Source organism: Vulpes lagopus, chromosome 11, assembly GCF_018345385.1.
Source record: "Vulpes lagopus strain Blue_001 chromosome 11, ASM1834538v1, whole genome shotgun sequence".
NCBI lineage: Eukaryota > Metazoa > Chordata > Mammalia > Carnivora > Canidae > Vulpes > Vulpes lagopus.
Window position 1 is genome coordinate 103463559 of NC_054834.1, and position 17540 is coordinate 103481098.

General features: G+C 36.6%; 1 long non-coding RNA gene across 2 annotated transcripts in view; it reads left to right on the plus strand.

Annotated features, from left to right (window-relative positions):
- LOC121501443 overlaps nucleotides 1–17540 on the plus strand; it is a 554541-nt gene that overhangs the window by 439901 nt on the left and 97100 nt on the right. For both annotated transcript variants that reach the window (XR_005990606.1, XR_005990605.1), the window contains exon 6: nucleotides 6676–6744. This is a non-coding gene — a long non-coding RNA (uncharacterized LOC121501443). The remainder of the gene's footprint in view (nucleotides 1–6675; nucleotides 6745–17540) is intronic.

The following is a 17540-nucleotide window of genomic DNA, read 5'->3' on the forward strand; positions in this document are numbered from 1 at the left end:
TAAGTAGGACTACATCAAAGTAAAAAGCTTCTGCACAACAAAGAAACCATCAAAGAAAATGAAAAAGCAACCTAGAGAACAGGAGAAAATATTTGCAAATATATCATGTATCTGATAAGATGTTAATATCCAAAATATGTAAAGGATTCATGCAAATCAGGGAGGAAAATCCAGTTAAAAAATGGGCATAAGGTCTGGATTCATGCAAATCAGGGAGGAAAATCCAGTTAAAAAATGGGCATAAGGTCTGAATAAACACTTTTCCAAAGAATATGTACAGATGGCCAACAAGTAAATGAAAAAATGCTTAACATCCCTCATCATCAGGGAAATGCAAATCAAAACCACAAGAAGATATCATTACACACATGTCAGAAAGGCTATTACAATAAATAAACTAATTAATTAATTAAGTGTGGCAAGGATGTGGAGAAAAGGGAAGCCTTGTGCACTGTTAGTAGGAATGTAAATTGGTGCATCCACTATGGAAAACAATATGGAAGATTCTCAAAAAATTAAAAATATAATTACTGTATGGTCCAGCAATTCTACTTCTGGGTATTTATCCAAAGAAAACAAAACCACTAACTTGAAAAGATATATGCACTCAGGTCATTAAAATATTATTTACAATAGCCAAAATATGGAAACAACCTACGTGTCCACTGATGGATGAATGGATAAGGAAGATATGGCATATATATGCAATGGAATATTATTCACCAAAAAAAAGGAATGAAATCTTGATGTTTGCAATAATATAGATGGACCTCAAGGGCATCATGTTAAATGAAATAAGACAGAGAAAGACAAAGATCAGATGATCTCTTTTATACATGGACTCTAAGAAAACCAAACAAACAATGTCATAGATAGAACAGACTTGTGGTTGCCAGAGGAGGAGAGTCAGGGGAGAGAGGAATGTGTGGAGGAATAAAAAGGGTTAAAAGAAAAAAGTAATAAAAATAAAGAATAAGCCCTGTAATTCATGATATTAACAAAATAAATATCTATGATCCAACTGATGTGGACAAAAGACTTAACAAAATTTAATATCCATCAATGTTAAAAATCTTCCATCAAAGTAGAGGAGAATACCTTACATTTTATCAAAGGAATTTATTAAAAAGAAAAACAAAAGCTAACTTCTGACCTAATTGTGGGACATTATGCATAAGCTCTTAGGACAGTACCTGGTATAAAGTAAGTACTACAAAAGGATTTTCAAAAACTAATTATACAAAATTTTAATTTATTTGTCACAACTGCTATAAGCAACTATATATCATGAAAAGTTATGATAGGCATATTTAGCTTTATCCTGGCTAAAATCGCAAGTTCAATAAATGTTCTTTCTTTTTTTCAATACATGTTTCTTTTCTGCACTTTGGGAAAAAGTAAAAATGTTTATTATAAAGCTAACCTGTACCTCACACCATGTATCTGATGGCATTCAGGGCACAAAGAATATACTGTGCCCATGTTGTCCCTTCATCTTTAATATCATGGAATGATTTAGAAATTATTCTAAAGCTTCTATCTTTAGGAGATTGTGTAGAACTAGCAGAATTTCTTCCTTAAATATTTGGTAGATTTTACCAGTCAACCCTTCGGGCCCTGGTGCTTTCTCTTTTGGAAGATCATCAATTATTCAATTTATAATATAGGCCTATTTAGATGGTCTAGCTCCTCTTGCATGAGTTTTGACAGGTTGTGTCTTTCAAAGGATTGGTCTAGTTCATCTAGGTTGTCAAACTTATAGGCACAGTATTATAGTTATTCATAGTATTCCTTTATTATCCTATTAATGTCCATGGGGTATGTAGTGATGTCCACTTTTGCATTTCTGTCATTACTAATTCGTGTCCCTTTCTTTTTTCTTTGTCTGGCTAAAGGCTTATAAGTTTTACTCATCAGAGAACCAATTTTTGGTTTTCAGCTCATTGATTTTTCGCTACTGATTTCCTGTTTTTCAATTTCATTGATTTCCATCCCAATTCTTGCTATTTCTTCTCTTCTGCTTGCTTTGAGTTTAATTTGCTCTTCTTCCTCTAGTTTCTTGATATGTTATATCTTGAAAACCATCAAACAAAACCATATTTCCTAATTCTATACATTGAAAAGATCTAGAAACAATGACCAATTCAGTAGCTCTGAGAAGCCCAACTGTCCCTACTATGGTTCCTACTATATATTCTTCCTAAAAGGAGTCAAGGATTTTTAGAGAAATAAAGGTCTAGGTCTAGGGTAGGAAAAATCCAAAGTAAGCTCAGATTTCTTACTATGCCAGAAAGCAAAGAAGCTATCAGTGATTTACTAAGCTATCAGTTGAGGGTCTAGGAAGCTCCCTCTGGTAAATAGGGGCAGAAAGGGGAAAATCATGCATTTATTCTGCCTTTTTAAAAATAACTATACTCTAGGGTAGTTACTTGATGAGAAACTTCTTTTTATGAAAGTGTCCCTATTAGGAAGTAAAATAGAAATATAATTAGTTAAGGAATCTGAAAAAATGATCATCAATAGCTAAGATTATAAAAGAAATTGCAGGGGATCACTGGGTGGCTCAGTGGTTTGGCGCCTACCTTCGGCCCAGGGCATGATCCTGGGGTCCTGGGATCGAGTCCCACATCGGGTTTGATCGAGTCCTGGGATCGAGTCCTGCATGGAGCCTACTTCTCCCTCTGCCTGTGTCTCTGCCTCTCTTTCTCTCTCTCTCTCCCCCTGTCTCATGAATAAAAGCAATAAAATCTTAAAAAGAAATTGCAATCAGATATAACTCCTATGGGTATTTACACAACACCATCTCTAAAGTAATCTGATAATGCATTTAGATCTAACCATAAATCCATAGGAAAAGCAGGGGACGCCATAGGGATGCAACCAGCACAATCCAATAGGAAATTCTACAAGAAAACTACCTGGTGTGTATGTTGGGGGTGGGGTGCCCTGTCTGGCTCAGTCTGTAAAGCATGAGATTCTTGACCTTAGAGTCATGAGTTTAATCCCCATGTTGAGTGTAGAATTACTTAAAATAAATAAATAGATTTTTTTAAAAGACAGAAAACTACCTATTTTTTTTATATTTCTTTTTTTTTAAATTTTTTTATTTATTTATGATAGTCACACACAGAGAGAGAGAGAGAGAGGCAGAGACACAGGCAGAGGGAGAAGTAGGCTCCCACGTGGGATTCGATCCCGGGTCTCCAGGATCGCACCCTGGGCCAAAGGCAGGCGCCAAACCGCTGCACCACCCAGGGATCCCAACTACCTGGTTTTTTAAATGAACAAATGAAAGGAAAAAAGAGAGAGAACAGTAGGATCTGTAGACTTAAAGAAACTTGAGATATGTCAAATGATTGCAAAATGTGGACTTACTTGGATATTGATTCCAACAAGCAAAATGTATACAACAAAAAAATGTAAGTCACCTACAAGTTGAAAACCAGAGAAATGGAAATGATAACTGGATATTTGATTATTAATTATTGTTTATTTATTCATGATAATCATATTTTGGCTGCCTTTTTTTTAAGAGCCTACACATTTTCTATTGCAAAAAAAAAAAAAAACTATTCTGAATAAGCTTCCTCTGGTAGCTATCTGAGGAAATGGCTACTTTTCTTAAATCACTATAAAAGACACTGTTCTGGAGGTCTTTCTCTAAGTAACACTATCACTTCAAACATTCAGCATAATCTGATCTTTATTATATAGTTCATAGTTACAACATATAACTATGGCTAACATACTTTGCAGACAAACAAAACATTCACATACTCTAATGGAAATGCCTAGAGGTCAAAAGAAGCAAGTTTTTCTTTTACGGAGGACGTGCCTCCATAAAATGGGTTTTGCCCCATTTTCTCCTCCTGTAGTTTCCTGTCTCTGTGAATGACCCAGAAGGTGAATGTCAAAAATCAAAGGTTTAAACCTGGGATGACTGTGAGCAGTAGAAAGTTGTGGTGCCACCTTGCAAATAATGACCAAAATAAAAATTCTGAATATCTGAGGATAGTTGAACGAGATTGCCAGTTGGAATATAGGAAACTCAGTTTACATACCAGAATGAGGGGGTTACAAATAGGACAAAAGCCGGAACAGGTGTTGAGTAACTAAGTTTGACTGAGTAGTAAGAATGGAATCTAGGTTAAAGATAGAGTCAGGAGAAACAGATGGAACAGAAGTTGAGCAGTAAGCAATGTTGAATAACCAGCACAAGAACAGTGTCAGAACCAGAACCAAAAAAAAAAAAAAAAAACAGAAGTCAATTCTCTGAAGAAGCAACAGACACCAGAATCTCATAGGGCTTGCTATGGAGAACACCAAACCAAACCAAACCAAACCAAACTTCCCTGAAGGCACAGGGTAATTTTCGAAGCATTGGCCAGCAGCTTTTATTCAAAATTTCACTAGCCTTTAAAGAACTTTGGTTCTGGTCAACCAGGAAATCATACATTGTTCACTACACACAATTATATGTATTGGCTGTGGGAAAACTTAATAGCACCGTATCACAGGGTTTAGGTAAGGATCAAATAAAATTAAGAGTTAAAGGATTTAGCACAGTGTTCCTTAAAGGTTATCTTTAAAACAGTAACCACCTATACTAAAGGGAGGTTGTGTTTGTAAATTCTATCGTATTGAAGGAGGTCACTAACTCTTGTCACTTCTAATGATTTCTCCTTGACATCTCTGTTGACATGACATTAGTTTAAGCCAGTATTTCTAAAGTATAATCTAGGAGACCCTGTTATTTCAAAATAATATTAAGATGTTATTTGCCTGTTTTACTCACATTGTCTTCCAAATGTTCAGCAGAATTTTTCAGAAACTACATGACATGTGGTGACATCATTAGCCTGATGACTAACAACATATGTGTTTGTATGCTCTTGTGCTTGAAAATTTCCTCACTTTTTTTTGGTAAAGATTTCATTTATTTATTCATGAGACACACACATAGAGAGAGAGAGAGAGAGAGAGAGAGAGAGAGAGGCAGAGACACAGGCAGAGGGAGAAGCAGGCTCCATGCAGGGAGCCTGACGTGGGACTCGATCCCAGGACCCCAGGATCATGATCTAGGCCGAAAGCAGACGCTAAACTGCTGAGCCACCCAGGGATCCCCCACTTTTTGTTTCTAATATGGTAAAGATCAGTAGGTATAACCCAGACAACCATAAGTTCTTTGAGGTCTTCAATGACTTTTAGGAGTGTAAAGGCATCCTAAAACCAAAAAGATTGAGAAATGGCACTTTAAGCCATCATTTGTTGCCTTAACCTCCTAATGTATCTCTACCTCTTTCTGATTTCTTCAAAGTACTCATTCAAAAATACAAATATGACTATATTGCATCTCTGTTTAAAATTTTTAGATCTCCTGTAACCAATACTATGGAGAAGTACAATGACACGATAGAATAAACAAGCAAGCCTTTGGTTTCACCTAGGGCTGAATTCAAATTCCATGTCTGTCAGACCCTGCTCATAGACTCCCCCAGGAACCATTGCTCTTTCTTCATTTTTGTAATAAAACCCCTGAATTTGAGCTTAGCACATGGCATTACCTTTTGAAACTACTTCCTTAATGATGAGTGTGGTCATATGACAGTGGCTACTAGGAGATGAGCAGGAGTAATATATAGAAAATTTCCAGGTCAGGTTGTCTTATAAAGGAAGCTGGTTTCCTTCCATTTTTTCCTCTTTCCTGTAAGCTTCGAAAGAGGGGGTAGAGGGTAGAGGATGTTCAGCCAAGTTCCACCATGTGGATGAAGACCATACATATTACCTCACATTGTCCTTCCAAGTCTATATTTTTTTCATGGAAAAAAAAATTAACCTCTATCTCGAGTCAGTTTTGACCAAGCGAGCAAAGACTTGGGCTTAACCTCAATCAAGTGCCTGCATGAGGTGCATCTCTGAGGTAAATTTGTTTAAAAGGCTCTATCTAGATATTTTTAAGTTCCTACACCAGTTTCCCAGTAACCTGGGCCTGCTCCAAATAATCTTTCATTTTTTTCATCTAGTCTTTCATTTAATATTAATGAAGTACACTCGGCACTGTGCACAATAGCACTATTTCATCAGCATTGATTGTGTGCGTCAACAATGTGAGATCCAAAATGAAAAAAAAAATCGTGTCCTGATAGGCAGGCAGAGCAAAGCGACAGGGAATCAGAGGATCAATACTGTGGAACTGAGTCACATAGTTTCTGCATCTGTCCACAAGTAGCCAGGACATCAATAAATGGCAGAGTTGCAGATTTATTAGAGAAGGACAATTAAGAAGAAAGTGGCTCTGTTAGTAAAATCAGGAGTGGGATCCATGCACAGGGGTACCCGTGCGTGACTAAAGTAACATAAGCATATTTTTCATCCAGCCTGGACTATTCCAGAATCCAGGGCAAGATTGGAGTATGCAAGTAGGAGATGAGTGATCCAAGCTCATCAAGAGCTGTAGAAGCCAAATACAGAAGAATGCTTCCACCATAGCAGAGGAGATGTGTAGGATGTTAGAATTATACCTTTGGTAGACATACTTTCCATGTACAAGAAATACATGTTTTCCAGGTCATTTTTATTTAAAATGGAAATGTTGGCCCATTTGGAGATGGACCACGTTATTGTTACATTTTTTTTTTTTACTAAAAGTAATTTCTCATTTTATATTCTTTTTAGGCCGAACCAAATGAAATTGCTGGTTTGTGGATCAAAGGTGGAATTAAAGATTCACACAACTTCAGAAAGGTAGGAGGAGCGGAAGCCCAGGAAGGCCTCTTTTGGGAAATCTGAATATGTAAGAATTGTAGGAAAACCACCACCAGAGGTCTCAGAAACCTGTAGCATCAAAGTGGCTGGTATGCAGGAGGATAGTGAGATGCTAAATTAGGTCAATAAAACCTTACTTCTTCCGTCTACCAAGGGTCTGTCTAAAGCTCAAAGATAATGGCTTTTGTTCTTTTTGTGTTTCTTCTTCCTTGCAAATCTCATGCAAGTACTTCTCCTAGGTAGTTTCTGCCCAGAATCCTGCTGGCAGGGAAGCCTGCAGAATGTAGGCTTCAGACCTTGGGGGTATGTGGGAAACACGTAAGAGCTTGAGCCTGTGATGATGTCATTTTTGTTAGAGTCTGGGTAGAGTTTCTAGGGCAGAATAAATAAGAGTTCAAAGCAGAAAGAGAAGGTTGAGAAGGTATGTCTCAATTCGGACGATTTTTCTTTCAAGTGGTTCTTTTCCCTTTGCTCTTCTACTTCTCTAGCACCCTCTCTATGATGGATGAATGGATATCCTGCTAGCACTCATACCCCTGGGGGTGTGTGTGTGTGTGTGTGTGTGTACACTTCCTGTACGATCCACGAAAGAAAGACTTTTAGAGTTATGTTTCTGTTAACCTCTGTACCTTCCTTCATTCAATGAATGAAAGTCACATTTACAGTTTTAAATTGAGGGAGTTGGAATTGTTTGAAAACATAAAACACATTAACCGGGAAAGACAGTTATCTGGGATTCTATGCTATGACATTAAATACATGCTTTATTCATTAATGTCCGTTTAAAAAAGAAATCAATGTGTAATTGCTAATGAAAATATAATTTTCCATTTGGTAAAGATGCCCTAGACTCACTATTTCAGCTTCTCAGATTGATTATTTAAGAAAGCAGTGGCAGATCTAAGCCATGGGGCTTTCGTTGTAATTAAATCTGATTCCTGGACATTATATTAATGCTGGATATTAGTATAATAATAGCCACCGATATACTTTTCATTTGTGTTTTTGTAATAGCATGTATCTGTGGAAGACACCTAATTTGTCATAATGGAAAGTTGGTGCTTTTAAAATATATTTTAAAAGAGTAATTCCTTATGACAGGACTGCAATAGTTCATGTCATGAAATTGTATTATTTTCTTCAATAAGTCAGTGTTAATCCATCTCGCAATCTGTTTAAACCTGGTTTGGTGGTCAGTCGTTAAAGCCACAGTAGTCAAATATCTCATGCATTGCCCTTACAATATACCTATAAAGAGATAAAATTTTAGGGGAATTATCTGTGAAAACAGTTTAGTGTTTCTTGAACTTATAGAGTCATTCATATTAATATTTGACATAATGTTCAAGATTTTTAAAAAAATGAGAAAAATTACTTAGGAGAAATACCAGTGCACATCTCTCTTCAAATTACTTTCTTTTGCTTTTTTCCTGACTCTAAATATTTAGGCCCATCGTAGAAAGTATACTTTAAAAATGGAAAAATCAAACCATATATAATTCTACTATCTAGAAACATGACCATTTAAAAAATATATCCTTCCTCTTTTTTTCATTTTATCTGTGTGTAAGAGTAGATATAGATGTGTGTCAGGTGTGCACATGTGAGTAAGGATGCATATGTTTCCAGTAAGAATTCAAATTAGGAACATCCTGTATTTTATTTACCACTTAAATATAGGAGACTTCATCAGCATTTAGTGTTGGAAAATGAAATCTGAGGGCAAATTGATTTTTCGTGCTTTGGGATTTGTTGAGATGGTGGATTACAAAAATAGGTTTTCCGATGTTAAATCAGCCTTGCATCCTTTTTTTTTCTGAAAAAAAAAAAAATCAGCCTTGCATCCTTGGGATCAAGTTTTCACTTGATCATGATGTGCATCACCTTTTAGATATTTCTGAATTCTACTTGCTAATATTTTGTTAAAGGTTTCTGTGCTTATGTGAGGAACATTGGTCTTTAGTTTTGCTTTGTTTGGTTTTATACTGTCTTTGCCTGCTTTGGTGTGAGGTAATTACTGGCCCCATGAAACAAGGGAGGCAGCCTTTCTTCCTCTTCTGTATTCTGAAAAGGGTTGTGTAACATTCACGTTAATTCTTCTTTAAATGTTTAGTAGACGTCTCTGGGGACACCATTTTATCCTGGAGATACCTTTTGTAGGAGCTTTTAAATTGGGAATTAAATTTCTTTAATTGTTACATGGCTATTCAGAGTATTTCATATTTGTGGAATTTTGGCAGTTTGTGGTTTTCAAGGAATTGACCTATTTTGTCTAGGTTGTTGAATTAATGAGCATAGACTTGTTCATGGTATTCTTTTATTATCTTTTTAATGGCTGTAGGAATCAGTAGTCTTTTTTTTTTGGAATCAGGTAAACTTTACGAAAATAAAATGCACAGTTCTGAACACCATAGTTTGATGAATTTTGACAAATACATACACCCATATAGTGATCTTTCAAATCAAAATGAAGACTATTTCCACCACTCTTGAAAGTTCCCTTGACCTTCTTGTCAGTCAATAAGCTTCAGGGAAACCATTACTGTGATTTCTATCATTCTAGAACAGGGGGTAGCAAAACTACAGCTCAGGCTATTTAAATAGGGCCTACTACTTGTGTATGCAAATAGGTATTGTTGGAATAAAGTCACACTTTTTTTTTTTTTTCCATCGTATTTTGTGCTGCTGATTTCATGGCTCAAGCGCAGAACTGAGTAGTTGAGCCCCAGACGTTGTGGCCTGTACTTGGGCAGTCCTTTTTGGATTTTTCAATGATCCTGCAGAGATCCAGGCTCCTGAGCAAAGAAAAATTGGCCCAGCTATAAAGATAGAGAATGCCTCCTTTTGTTCCCTAGAAACGTTTGCTCTACACATTTGAAGGGTATATATTTACATTGCAAAGGGAGAGGAAATTGAGAGCTATTTGTTTTCATTTCAAAGGATTGTAAACTAGAAACATTCCTCTTTTCTTCCTGGTCAAGATTTATGTACTTTAGGGAGGTAAGATTTATGTCCTTCAGGAGTGGAGGGCGGCTGCATTGCAGTTTCTATATAAACTCTCAGATACATAATTATAGGGCTCCTCTCCTGTGATACAAAAACCTCCTTTTTGTATTACAGGCCTAAACTTTTGGCTTTCATCACGTTGCTCTAAAAGGAAGAGGATGGGGAGTAGGGAAATTATCCATTTATTGCTGCTGTAAGTAGTAGTAGTCTCCTTTGATCCAGAAACTACTTGTTTGCTTTCTGGACAAAAACAAATGAATATAGATAACTAAAAACTTAGCAGCGCAAAACCTTAAATATTTAATATCTGGCCCTTTACAGAAAAAGTTTGCTAATCCCTGTTCTACAGTAGTATTACTGTTCTTGAACTAAAATACATGGAATTATAAGCGTACCCTCTGCCTGGCTTTTTTCGCTCAACATAATGTTTTAGAGATGTATGCATATTGCTGTGTGTATCAATAGCTATTTTAATTTATAAGTAAAGTCCATAATGTGACTCTTCCACAGTTTGGTTAATGATTTCCTGATGAGGAACACTTGAGTCATTTTTAGTTATTATGAATAAAGTAATTTTGAACACTCTTATACAAGTCTTGTGGACATATGCTTTCATTCTGGAGGGTATGATTTCCGAGTCTTAGTAAAAGTGTATGTTAATTTTATTAAAAATTGGGATCCCTGGGTGGCGCAGCGGTTTGGTGCCTGCCTTTGGCCCAGGGCGCGATCCTGGAGACCCGGGATCGAATCCCACGTCGGGCTCCCGGTGCATGGAGCCTGCTTCTCCCTCTGCCTGTGTCTCTGCCTCTCTCTCTCTCTCTGTGACTATCATAAATAAATAAATAAATAAATAAATAAATAAATAAAAAAGTTTAAAAAAAAAAAATTTTATTAAAAATTCTCATTTGCCAAAAGTAGTTGTATGTCATATATATATATATATGTTTAAAAAAAAAAAAGATTTCCAGTTGATCAACATTGTCATCGATACTTAGTATGATCAACCTTTTTAATATAAGCCATTCTATGGATGTAAAGTACCTTCTTGAGGTTTTCATTACATTATTTTGTTTACTAATCATCTTGGACTCCTTTTTATGTACTTGTTAGCCAATCATATATCATTTGTAAAGTGTCCATTAAAATGATTTAATTATCTATTTTAAGTCTTATATTTATATAAGACTTGTATATGTAATAATATTTATTTTATATCTTTTATATTTTGAATAAAAGTCATTTATCAGATATATATTGTGAATATCTTCCCCCAATCTGTGACCTGCCTTTTCATTTTCTTAAGAGTATTTTTTGATAAGTAGGGCTTAATTTTGATAAAGTCCTATTTATCTATTTATTCTTTTGTGGTTAATGATTTCTGTGCCTCCTAAGACATCTTTGCTGCTGTACAATTAATCAGATATCCTCTTATGTTTTCTTCTAGATCTGTACCTTTTTAGATTTTATATTTAGGTCTGTGAGCTACTTTGAGTTAACTTTTATATATGGTGTTAGGAAGAATGGCAAGGTTTTTGTTTGTTTTGTTTTATTTTTCTACAGACAGTCCAATTTTTCTGGCAACATTTGTTGAAAATATTTTCCTGCTTAATTTCTTTGGTAACTTCATTGAAATGCAATTTACCATACGTTAGCGAATCGATCACTGAACTTTGTTCTCTCTGCCGATTTGTCTTTTCTTATATAATAGTACATTAATTTAACATTTGTGGATTTATGGTATATCTCAAAGCTAATTTGTCTTTCAACTTTTTTCTTCTTCATCATTTTCTTAGCTATTCTAGTTCTTTTGTATTTCCATGTAGAGATTTAGAATCAGCATGTCTGTTTCTACAAAATAGTCTGCTAGGATTTTGATTGAATCTATAGATAAACTTGGGGATTCTTAAAATCTAGAAATCCTAAACTTTTTCTTTTTCTTTTTCTTTTTTTTAATTTTTAATTTTATTTTTTAAATTTATTTTTTTTTTGAACTTTTTCAATCTATTAATATATCTATTTATTTAGACCTTCTTTAATTTCTCTAAGTAATAGTAGTTTTCAGTGTATAAGTCGTAATAAACCTTTCACTAAATTTATTCCTAAGAGTCTGATAAGAAAATTTTAATGCTTTTTCCCCCCCAACTAGTCATTGCTAGAATGTAAAAGCACTATTTATTTTTGTAAGTGGGCTTTGTCTCGTGCAATGAAACTCACTTATCAGTTCTATAATTTGTTTATAGGTTTATCTGGATTTTCTCTCTACATAATAATATCTCCTACAAATAAAGGCAGTTTTACTTTATTCTTGCCAAACAAAACTATATGTCTGGATTCAGCTCACAGGTCACCAAGTTGACACCCTTAAGGAATCTAAACTCTGCAATGTTTAGATTTAAAAAACTGAGGTCCAAGAAATGATATGCTTAATTAGTAAATAGCTGAGCCAAGAACATGGTCCTGTGATTCATAGGCCAGGAATTTCTCTGTGACCAAACTCCTATTATGTGAATGTAGGACAGATCTCAGAGTAAATGTCTCACTTCTATTCTTGGCCAAGTTATGTTTAGCTACCTTTCCAAAGCAGTCCCAATCCTAGGATGCTCCTCAGCAGCGTCTGTTCCTCCTGTACTGAAAAGTTATGAAAAGGATATTTTCCTCAATTCTTATAAATATTTTTCTGTATTCTTGGAATTTAAAAAAAAATCATAGAATATCTATAGGTATAATGAGTTTCTTCATTTTGCTTCAAACTAATGTTCAGTCCACATCTGTAAATCTTTTTTTTTTTTTTAAGATTTATCTATTTAAGAGAGAAAGAGGGAGAGAGAGAGAGAGAGAGAGCGCGAGCTGAGTGGGGGGGACGGGGGCGGGGGGGGGATCAAATGGAAAGAATCTTCAAGCAGACCCCAGCTGAGCATGGAGCCTACTCAGGGCTCAATCCCATGACCCATGAGATCACAATCTGAGCCAAAACCAAGAGTGGGATGCCTAACCGACTGAGCCATCTAGGCACCCCACATTGATAAATTTTATTTTAGCTCAAGAACTTTTCTTTGCTTATTGTTAATTTTTGTAAATGTTCCTTTAATTGTTGGATTTCAGTTCTTGCTAGCTACTTGTATTCATTCATTCATTCATTCATTCATTCATTCATTCAGAATATATTTAGGCCATATATTCCTAGCACTCTAGTAGATCCTGGATTATAAAGTATCAGCAAAAACAGGTCCATATCCTGCCCTCATGATATGTAAAGGTGACTTAGGGGACCATTATTCAGTTTTATATTTGGTTTAAATTCTCAATCCTTAAGCTTTAGGTCAGAGAATAGAAAATTTAAAAATACCTCTTCCTGTCCCTATCCCCCTTTTTTTTTCAAGGCAGGTGACTTGGCTGGGTCACAAAGACAAAGTATATGCTGACCATTATTCCCATGCTTAGTGAATCTTATCCCCAAATTCTATTAAGAATATGTCTGGCAGCATTGCTGTTTGTTTTTTGTTTGTTTGTTTTTTAGTATTATTGAGAGATTCTCTTTTTAACCCAGATATATAAAAACCTGTAAGACAGACATTATTTTAAAATAGAATCCATAAAGACTTTTTAATGTAGTCAATTTATTTTCCTAAATATTGTTCCTAATTTCTAATGTTTTCTGATATCTTTCATTAGATTTTATTTTAAGTTGCTGGAAATGAACATCTCCTTGTTCAAACCAATTACCTTTTTTGAACAATTTTGGAATGTATTATTATTTTTATTTTTAAATTTTTTTATATTGCTATTTAAAAAAATAATCCACTCTTCTATAACTATTACTATCAATATTTCTAAAATGTATTCCTTTTGTTTGAATCAAAAACACACAAAAAAAATTACTTTGTGGTGGAAAAGAGCTCAAACCGAGAAAAATGATCTGCAGAAGAGGTTAGTTACAAAAGTCAGAAGTCTTGGGATCCCTGGGTGGCGCAGCGGTTTGGCGCCTGCCTTTGGCCCGGGGCGTGATCCTGGAGACCTGGGATCGAATCCCACATCGGGCTCCTGGTGCACGGAGCCTGCTTCTCCCTCTGCCTGTGTCTCTGCCTCTCTCTCTCTCTCTCTCTCTCTCTGAATAATAAATAAATAAAATCTTAAAAAAAAAAAAAAAAAGTCAGAAGTCTTCATACAGAGTCACTTAGCATTGGATTTTCTGCTAATTCCCTTTAGTAGAGTACTTGTTTCCTGTGGATAAGTTTTATACTCATTTTTTTAAAATTACAAAATAATTGCTGCTTTTATAGATAGTTTTGAACTCTGGGTGAAAATGTTTCGTGCATCAATTTCAAGTCTTTTGGCAGCCTTCTCTTCATTTTAGTACTAAGATAGATTATTATTTGCAAAAGAATTATATGCCGATTACTGCATGTAGTCCACTTATTCTTTTTCAGATTACATATTTCTCCCTCAGTTCTGGAATTATTAATATTATAAAAGATAGTACAGGAAGGAATAATTAATTTGCTTTTATGCTAAATACCAGAATCCTCTGTTAATGCTGTCAGTGTTTTGTCCATTGGTAGCTCACCATCAGCAACGATAATAAGGTAAAAGGAACTTCCTCTGTCAAAGAAGTCTGACCTAGAGTTCTAGACCATCATCTAGTAACAGTAGAGCATTATCCTGAATTTAGTTAGCAGGAGAAAAAAATGGGAGAGAAACAGAATAACCTGATGTAGTTTGATGCTAAAGATTACTATGTGAGGGGTGCCTGGGTGGCTCAGCGGTTGAGCGTCTTTGGCTCAAGGCAAGATCCCGGAATCCCAGGATCCAGTCCCGCATCGAGCTCCCTGCAGGGAGCCTGCTTCTCCCTCTGCCATGTGTCTCTGCTTCTCTCTCTCTGTGTCCCTCATGAATAAATAAAATCTTTTAAAAAAAGGTATTGTCTGAAAATCTGCTCACAGTAGAAGAGATCACATATTTCATCATTTAAAGAATTTGTTAATTAGATACCATCTCCTCCCCCCCAAAAAAACCTCTATTTTTTTTAAAGATTTTATTTCTTTATTCATGAGAGATACACACAGAGAGAGGCAGAGACACAGGCAGAGGAAGAAGCAGGCTCCCTGTGGGGAACCTGATGTAGGACTTGATCCCAGGACCTCCGGGATCATGACTTGAGCCAAACGCAACAGACACTCAACCCCTGAGCCACCCAGGCCCTTGGCTTCTCTATTTATCATATCTTTCTGCTAATTGGTTTCTGATTTACCTGAAAAAAAGAACACAATCTAAGGTATTGCTCTTTAACCAATGAGTTTGGATATTGTGTATGTTAAGAAAAAATTGATGTCTCAAAGATTTTCTTTTTTTTCTTATTATTTATTTATTTATTTATTTATTTGATTTTTAATTTATTTATTCATGAGAGACAGAGAGAGAGGTAGACACACAGGCAGAGGGAGAAGCAGGCTCCATGCAGGGAGCCGGATGTGGAACTGGATTCCAGGACCCTACGATCATACCCTGAGCTGAAGGCAGATGCTTAACCGCTGAGCCACCCAGGCATCCCTGTGAAATATTCATAGATTTCCATTTCTCCTTGCTGACTTATTTCAGGGATATAAATTTATATTCCTATAGGGCCCAGGCAGGTAATGAAAAGTATTGTTTTCAGCTTGGTATCAAACACTAGGGTTTGGCAGGTCCTCAAGAGTATGAGCCCCACCTAAAGACCTTCAGATCCTAATTTTTAAACATTGTTTTAGATCAACTAAATACTTTGGAGAGGGTGGAGGTAGATAAGCAAAATTCAGTCATGAAGATACCAGCTTCTTGCCCTTATCCAGATATCTGACACTAAATGTCTTCTCTAATTCTTTCAGTAGCTTTGAGAGTGAAGTATCACTGTCCCCATTTCATCACTCAACAGAGAGACCAAGAACATGTGTGTGCATTTAAATAAAGGCGTCCACTTGTAGTTGTATAGATTATTATTATATGCGTAGCTACATGGGAGGTAGATTTTCATAGCAAAAATAACATCACATCTAGAGACCGTCAAATTGGACTTCTCAACATTTGCTCTGCCACCAATGCATATGCAATATGACAAAGTCACCTAACCCCTCATTGCCTCATTTTTCATCTGTAAAATTGGGGTTTGTCATCCATTTTAGGAATTGTGAGAGGCATTATGCATGAAAATATTTGATAAGCATAAAAGAGCAAGAGTAAACCAAAGTAGGCATTAGCTTTCACATGGTAGGAGTATCCGTGACTATGTAGAGACAACTTGGTAGTGTGTGGGGAGATGGGGAGCTATAGAACAACGTTAGGCTGAATGAAGGTTCTCCAAAGATGTCCCCATCCAGAACCCCAGAACCTGAACACATTGTGGTACAAGGCATAGAGGAATTAAGGTCACACATAGAATTAGAGTCACTAATTAGCTGTCCCTCAGGGAGATTTACCCTATCATCATATGGTTTTAAAAGTAGAAGGGAGGGACAAGGCCGGTCAGCACCAGAGGAGGAGATGTGGAGGTAGGACATTGGAATAATGCAATGTGAGAAGGACTCAGCTTGTGACTGTGGACTCCATTGCCGAGAAATGCAGGTAGCCTTGAGAGAACAGAGGGGTCAGGGAAATGGATTCTCCCCTAGAGCCTCCAGAAAGGAATTCAGTCCCCCTGATACCTTGATTTCAGCCCAGTGTGGCTCATTTGGGGACTTGGGCCTCCAGAAATGAAGGAGCTAATAGATTAGTGTTGGTTAAGCCAGCAAGGCTGTGATAATTTGTGACAGCAGCTGTCAGAAACAAATACCACTATAGCAATCACAGAGGATTCTCTGGACAGGAACTCCTGCAATGAGGAAACTTTTGAGGGTGAGGAATATGCTGCTTTCTTAATTAATTATGGTGATGGCTTCATGGAGGTAGACAAGTGTTGAGACGTATCGTCTTGAACACTTTAACTATTTGCAGTTTATTGTACATCAGTTATACCTCAGTAATGCTGCTCTTAAAAAAATGAAGTGTGGATTCTTCTGATTTTCAAGTGTCTCTCTCTCTGTGCCAAGCCTAGCAGTGGGCTCAGAGGTATCTCTGGTGCTGCCCTGTGATGTGGGCCATGAATTTCACACGATGCACAGCTTGCTTCCCAACATGAGGCCTGAGCCGCAGCTTCTTGGCAGCTATAAAAATGAGATCGGGGGTTTCACTTGGCACCTCATTTTCTTAATGTAGCAATAGCTAATTCTCTCTTTTCCCTTGATAGCTTTCTTGGGGGTACAGAGAAGTAGGAAAGTATGAGTGTGCCTCCTCCTGAATTTCCATTGTTCTCGACTCTCATGACCAGGAGGGAAAGGCTGCCCTTATTTTTTTTTTTAAAGATTGTTTTTTTTATTATTTATTCATGATAGTCATAGAGAGAGGAGAGAGAGGCAGAGACACAGGCAGAGGGAGAAGCAGGCTCCATGCCGGGAGCCCGATGCAGGACCCAATCCCGCGACTCAGGGATCACACCCTGGGCCAAAGGCAGGTGCTAAACCACTGAGCCACCCAGAGATCCCCAAAGGCTTCCCTTATGTAGGAGAAGTTTGTGGGAAACAGATTAACTTGGGTTAAGTCCATTCATTGACTATCAATCCTTGAGGGCTCTACTTCCTTTCCAGAATTTATAGTTCAAGCTGCACACAGAGACGACCTCTTTGTAGTGCCATGATACTGGAAGGAGCAGACTTCTTGCTTTCCTCTTTTCTGCCTCTAACCCCCAAGGACATGTCACTGGC